The sequence below is a fragment of the Gossypium hirsutum genome, chromosome A04 (assembly GCF_007990345.1).
Source record: "Gossypium hirsutum isolate 1008001.06 chromosome A04, Gossypium_hirsutum_v2.1, whole genome shotgun sequence".
Taxonomy (NCBI): domain Eukaryota; kingdom Viridiplantae; phylum Streptophyta; class Magnoliopsida; order Malvales; family Malvaceae; genus Gossypium; species Gossypium hirsutum.
The window spans coordinates 63105674-63112842 of NC_053427.1; the positions used below are offsets into that span (position 1 = coordinate 63105674).

At 38.2% G+C, this 7169-nt stretch overlaps 1 non-coding gene across 1 annotated transcript; it reads left to right on the forward strand.

Annotated features, from left to right (window-relative positions):
* Positions 1-6720: 6720 nt before the first annotated feature.
* LOC121228439 (small nucleolar RNA R71) lies at positions 6721-6827 on the forward strand. The gene has a single exon (XR_005926015.1). It is a non-coding gene; the product is annotated as a small nucleolar RNA R71 (small nucleolar RNA).
* Positions 6828-7169: the final 342 nt, after the last annotated feature.

Genomic DNA, 7169 nt, shown 5'->3' on the forward strand with positions numbered 1-7169 from the left:
TTGACTGATTTTGGCCCGTTTTATGCTCCTTTTACTCCCCTATGCTCTCCTAAGTATAGAAACATGAAATTAAAGGATTAGGAGCATCAAATTCACTAAATTGAATAATAAATCATCCAAAAATATGTATCAAGAATGGGATTAAGACATGTTACTTTTATGACTTATGAAATATCCCCACACTTAAGCATTTGCTTGTTCTCAAGCAAAATTCTCAACTCACAATTAAAATTAAACTTTCTCAACTCATAATTCTTATCAATAATGTTTTGTCATAATTCAAAAATATTCATACATTGATAATTCAACTAAAAGAGCACTAAAGATTCAAACAATCCAAGTCAAACATTTTTAAAGCATGAAAACATAGGTATGTCCCCTTATCTAAATAATTACCTTTAATTCAAAACCGACAAGAATTGACATCCTCACTAAAGATTCACTCAAATCACTTAAAGTGTTCAAGGTTAAAAAATAAGCACTCAATAGTCAAACATGAAAAGTCATTACCATAGGCTTGCACGAAAATCAAATCTCCACCACTATAAAATGAGATGATACACAAATCAAAAGGTCTTTAAGACGTTGTAATGGGGCTTGGGTTAAAGGTGTGGATAAAGGCTGAAAAAGAAGGTTAGAATCGAGATCGAATTGGTAAATTTCCAAACTAGAAAAATAAACTAATGCCGAATAATTACATCAATTGAAAACTTATCAAGAATAACGCGAGCTTCTTCTCAAAATATGAAATTAACTGTTTAAGCTCAAAAAACATAGAACTAGAAATAATCAACATATATGTATTTTTTTTCTTTTTTTTAATAACAATGGATAATAAGAGATAATTTAACAACTGAAACAAAAGAACATAGTTAGGCAACTGACCAAATCAAATCTCGATAAAAAGGGAGTTAATAAAACAGGAACAATTCTCAACGAATCAATAAGTTATAGGTTAACATTAATGGGTAAATCAAGAAATGGTTTGTTAGGCTCAAAGGGGTTCGCTAAGGGTTAATTATGGAGGTAGGATTTTTATGGGATAAGTAGGTTAAAACCTAAGTGCCTTTATCATCTCAGTATATCAAATCAAAGGTGTGGTCTCGACATGCATAATCAAAGCAAGTTCTAGAATTACTAATCAACATTGACACACTCATAACAAATAATAAAGTAAGCAAGAAAAGTTTATGCTCTAAAGGCTCAAAATCTCACAAAAATTATGGTTTTTGATGTCAATCTTACAAATCACAAACTTCAAGTTAATACCTTAATTCAGGGAAACAACCTAGTAATTTTTAATTTTGAAAATAGACTTATCATGCTTGATTCTCTCATGTCTTAAAGCTTTAACAATCAATGCACAAATATCTATAAATTTAATCTAAAACATATAAATGATAATCATAAATCTATAAGAATTCATTCTAATAGTAATATGAGAAAATTACTTAAACACAAGACATAATTCAGGGATTTTCTAATAATCATATAAATAACCTCCCCACACTTAAGATGTACATTTTCCTCAATGTACAAAAATAGATAATTAGAGTAGAAACAAAATCTCATAAGAGAGGGAGAGAATTGAAACTGCCCTAAATATTGGATAAAATGCCCAGAATAGTGAAAAGCGAAATTGTAAATAAATGTAGACGTAATGCATTATTCTAAGCAACTGATAAAAAAATAATGACAATGCTGAAGAAGATTAAAGGGTTACTCGATTAGAAACAACCATAATAATTAAAAAATATAGTTTAAAATATAAAAACAAAAAAAGCCTAAAAACATAACAATAAACATAAAAATAAAAAATGATAAATGGACACAATGATCCTCATCATTAGACGCGCTAGCATCGTGAGTCGTCGGCGTAGGAGGAGCAATATGGAGATGCTGAAAAATCTACTGCAATGTCACATCAATACTGTTGAACCTCTGAACGCAATACTGACGGAAGCTAGTGAACTCCTCGGTGGATACTCCTCAGAAGCTAGCAATAGAAGGAACAGGTCGGTGACTCGAAGGTGGAGGCTATGGTGGGTCCCCGTGATAAGGAGAAACATCATCAGTGAAGTCCTCGGGTTCATTCTGAGCATCAGAATGAAACAATCTGAAAGCCGCTTGACTATCCTCATATGTATCATGCTCGAGATGCATTGAGGGGACATCTGGCTGACTAGTGTGAGTGTAGAGGACTGCTCTGGTGTGTCGAGGAAATCGAAGTGTTGAGCTAGGCGAGTCACATAAGGGCCTAAACAGAGGGGGCACTTCCTATGGTGGTCAGTCTGATGGTGGAAGGCTAAAGCAATAAAATATGCCAAATTAAATATATGCCCATGTGCCATGCTCCATAGGAAGTAAGCATCGTGAGTGCTAATGACTCTGGTGCTCTCTCTTCGACTTGTCAAGGTGTGAGCTAAAAGTGAGTGTACCATACGCCCCGAGAGAGAGAAGTCGTCTTCGAGTGACTCGTGTCATATGGTATCTGACTAGTTGTAAGATCGGCCCAGTAACGTGATGGTGAATGATGGATATGTCGATGAATTCGAAGGAAGTCCTTGGTGCTCAGAAAGTCGTTTGTATAAAGTCCCATGGTAGCACCAAACTCGGGGACGTTCATGTGGCACACCAAACCACCAAGGCAGAAAGTGTTGGTGCCTAGCTTATCATGAACTCTCATAATCTACTGTACCAGAAATGTCAACCAAAACTCCAATGTCAGCTCTATGTAGGTGGGATCGATGATGGCAAAGAATCTATCCCACAGAGCTGTGGCGATAATGGCGCGCACGTCATCAGCGAGTCGGACCTACTCCAATACAGCCTAAGATGAGTGGATGTACTCAAAGAAGATGATATAAATCCTTCTGGGGGCCCGACGCAAATCAGAGAAAGGGGTGGCAAGAGCCTCGGTAGATGCACTTGAGGAAGAGGTCGCACCGGAGCCCTTTCATTTTTCAAAGCAGGGACAGTGACCATAATTTGCCTCTTGTGTTTGTCATATTAAATCTGCAATAAAGCAATCAAATAGTTTAAATGGAAGAACCATCATACTGGATGCAAGCCAATATCTTATACCCTAATCTAAGGTAACATCAAGAACTAAAAAATTAAGAGAATAGATAGTGAACAGAATATGAATAAGAATTAACATGTAGAAATACCAAAAGTTAAAGGATGCAGTTATAACCAAACAAGAATAATGATGCTACACAGAATAATAGGCCTCTGAAAATCATACTAAACTAAAGATACTTACTAAAACAAAACTTTGCTGGACTAAGAATATGAACATAATATAATAAAATATTGTGAAATAAGAAAGAAAGTTGTCATGAAAAACTGAAATTAAACACACTAAATAGATAATAATGATAAAAAGAACAGAAAAATAAAACAAAAATAAAGGATAAACAATTAAGAATAAATAACAACAAAAAAGGAAAATAAATAAATGAAATGAAATGAAATGAAATGAAATAAAAAACAAGAAATGAAAATGGGGTTTACCGATGGGGAGGTTGGGGTGACTACTGGCAAGGCCCAGGAAAGTACAAGTAGGGTGGGGGACGGTGGTGGTCTTTGATGAGGATTGGGAAGAAGCTGTGGGGGAGGGGTGATGGTCAGGTAACGCTTGGGGAAAAAAAGGGATAGAAATGAGAGGGGAAAGGGGAAGGGTGACTGGTTGGGGATGGGTGGACGGAGGTGGTCGGTGGTTGTTCGGGTGAAGGTGAAAATAGGGAGAAGGGGCCAAAAATGGAAAAGAAAAGGGAAGGGCGAGAGAGATAAGGGAAAGAAAGGAATAGGGGCAGGTTATGCACGAGGCGACGAGAAGGTTGCTCAGTGGAGACGGTAACAGGGATGGCTGGAGTTGACTTGGGTCAAGGGAGTTGGCGGGGGGTTAGGGTAGATGAAGAAAAAGACAAAATAAAACTAAAAAGGGTAGGGTTTTTAAAAGGGTGACACGGTCGTGTGAGGCCCGTGTTGGGGCACACGGCAGTGTCATACGCCCGTGTGGCCTCTTGTTCAGCCTGTGTTGATTAAAAATGAAAGCCCAATCTTCACACGGCCTCAGAAACGTCCGTGTGTCTAGGCTGTGTGGTTCACTCGGCTGTGTCGCATGGCTGTGTGGCACCTTCTTCGCTTCTTCCACGCCCGTGTGGCTTCCAACATGCCCGTCTAGGACAGCTGTGTCTCGCACACGGCCATATGCCTTGCCCGTGTAACTCTCTGACTTGTTTTAAATTTGAAACTTTTAGCTCTAGGTTTCACACGGCCTAGGACACGCCTGTGTGTCCAGGCCGTATGGTCCACACAACCATGTCACACGTTCCTGTGGTCCACACGACCGTATCACACGCTCGTGTGGACTGGTTTAGGTCGTGTCTCTGTCAATTTCTGGAAAAAATTAAGTCTCAAGCTCCACACGGCCAAGGACATGCCCGAGTGTCCAGTCCATGTGGGTTACACGGTCGTGTCGGCTGGCCATGTAACTTACTGTCCATTTTCTTCAAAATTTAAAACTAAGTCAAAAGATCCACACGGCATGGGACATGCTCGTGTATCTAGGCCGTGTGGGTTTTAAAAACCATTTTTTTATTTTAAAAATATCATGAGATAAAATTAGTAAATTAGGAATGTTAACGCTCTGGTTGCCTTCCGGGAAGTGCTTATTTAAAGTCTAAGCTCGACTTACCTCGTATTCGCACGGTCATGGTGGTTCTCAAAGTTGAAACTCTTCTTTCTCGCTGTCAATTCTATTATTAAAATAAGGTTTGAGTCGAGTGATATTTACCTTAAAAGTGTCGAATTCAAAATGGGTTACCTCGACTGTACCGTATATGAAGACATTGAGTACCTTAAAAGGAGTCGCTCCGTTTGCGTAAGCTCTGAAGTGGTGATTCGAGGGTGCATTTCATCTAACACTACATAGTCTTCAACATTAAATTGGTTCGTTCCATCCTTAAGTTTGTCATGGATTCACTTCAGTTTTACATCGTGTATTCTCGATTTCTCCTTGACATGTGTTTGCCATTCACCTAGTTCACCAATCTGTAGCCTTCGTTCTTCATGAGTTGATCTGCTTTTGTCATATAAGCTAGATCATGGCTCTATCACATTTTTTTGGGGTGTTTCCTGATAGAATGTTGATTCACAACGTTACTTATATTAACAGAACTCGTATAATCATCTTGATCACTAGATATCTTAACAGAATCACGAGCTTGGAGTTTAATCGTGCCATCACCTACGCGAAGTGTCAATTCAGCTGTACCAACATCAATGATGGTTCTAGCAGTTGCTAAAAAGGGCCGACCTAGAATTAAAGTTACATCACTATCCTCATCCATGTCTAAGACAACAAAATCAACTGGGAATATAAATTTATCAATTTTAACTAAAACGTCTTTAACAATACCCCTAGGAAATCTAATGGTTCTATCTGCCAATTGAATGTTCATCCTAGTTTGTTTGGGCTTCGCAAGATCTAGTTGTTTAAACATTTTATAAGGCATGACATTAATACTCGCCCCTAAATTAGCTAAAGCATTATTAACACTTAAACTACCAATTAAACAAGGAATAGTAAAACTCTCTGGATCTTTCAATTTGTTGGGTAGTTTATTCTATAAGATAGCTGAGCAAACTGCATTTAGCTCCACGTGTGACGAATCATCTAATTTCCGCTTGTTTGCTAAAAGCTTCTTTAACAATTTTACGAAATTTGGCATCTGCAAAAGAGCTTCAATAAACTGTAAGTTAATATGCAATTTTTTTAAAAGTTTAAGAAATTTACCAAATTGTTCATTTGTATGGTCTTTCTTTGTTGCATTTGGGTATGGCATACGAGGTTTATACTCCTTACTTACCGATTGTTGTTCGTTGTGGCTTACCTCAACCTTACCTTAACTTACCACACTTTCTTGCCGTAGTTCTAGTTCAGGCTCAACTAACCCTTCTTTATCTTAAACTGTAATTGCATGAAGCTGCTCTCTTGGGCTAGTTTCAGTGTTGCTAGGCAAGCTACCTTGTGGTCTCTCTGAAATCATCTTAGCAAGCTATCCTATCTGGTTTTTGAGCTTTTGAATCGATGCTTGTTAATTTATAAGTGCGATTTTGGTGTTTTAAAAACGGGTTTCTGACACCGAAATAAACTTTGTCAGCATCTCTTCAAGGTTCGGCTTTTTCTCGTGCTAGTATGGTTGTTGTTGAAAGCCTGGAGGGGATTGTGGTCTCTGATTTCCTTGACCACCCCAAGAAAAATTAGGATGGTTCCTCCAACCTGCATTATAAGTGTTACTATAGGAATTCTTCTGAGGTCTAGAATTATTACCCATATAGTTGACTTGTTCGTTCTTTGTGCTAGGGTCGTAGGATAGACATTCTGGATTGTTCATCCCTCCTCCATTTGTATCGCGCTGCATCACCAGATGTACCTGCGTAGAACCATATAAACCATTAATCTTTTTACTTAAAAGTTCTACCTGATTCGATAACATGGTGACTGCATCAATTTTAAAAACACTGGCTGCTTTCATCAGCTTTGTCCTCATGACTTGCCACTGATAATTATTTAGTGACATCTCCTTTATAAACTCATAAGCCGCTTCAGGTGTTCTATTATTCAGAGTCCCACCGGCGGTTGCATCGATCAATTGCCTAGTTGAGGGGTTCAAACTGTTGTAGAAGGTTTGAACTTGTAACCATAGAGGTAACCCATGGTGAGGGGACTTTCTCAATAAGTCCTTATACCTCTCCCATGCATCATATAGAGTCTCTAAATCCATTTGCACGAAGGAAGAGATATCATTCCTCAACTTAGCTATCTTAGCCGGCAGAAAATAATTTAATAAGAACTTTCGGTCATTTGCTCCCATGTAGTGATGGAACCTCGTGGTAGGGAGTTCAACCATTGTTTAACCTTATTCCTCAACGAAAAGGGAAACAATCGTAACCAAATGGCATCGTCAGAAATGCTATTTATCTTCAATGTGTCGCAGAATTCGAAAAAATTGGCCAAATGATTATTTGGATCCTTATCTTGCAAGCCATCAAACTAAACGAATTGTTGAATCATTTGAATGGTGTCCAACTTCAGTTTGAAGTTATTTGCAGCAATAGCAGGTCTCACGATATTAGATTCAGCCCCAGTTAAATTTGGC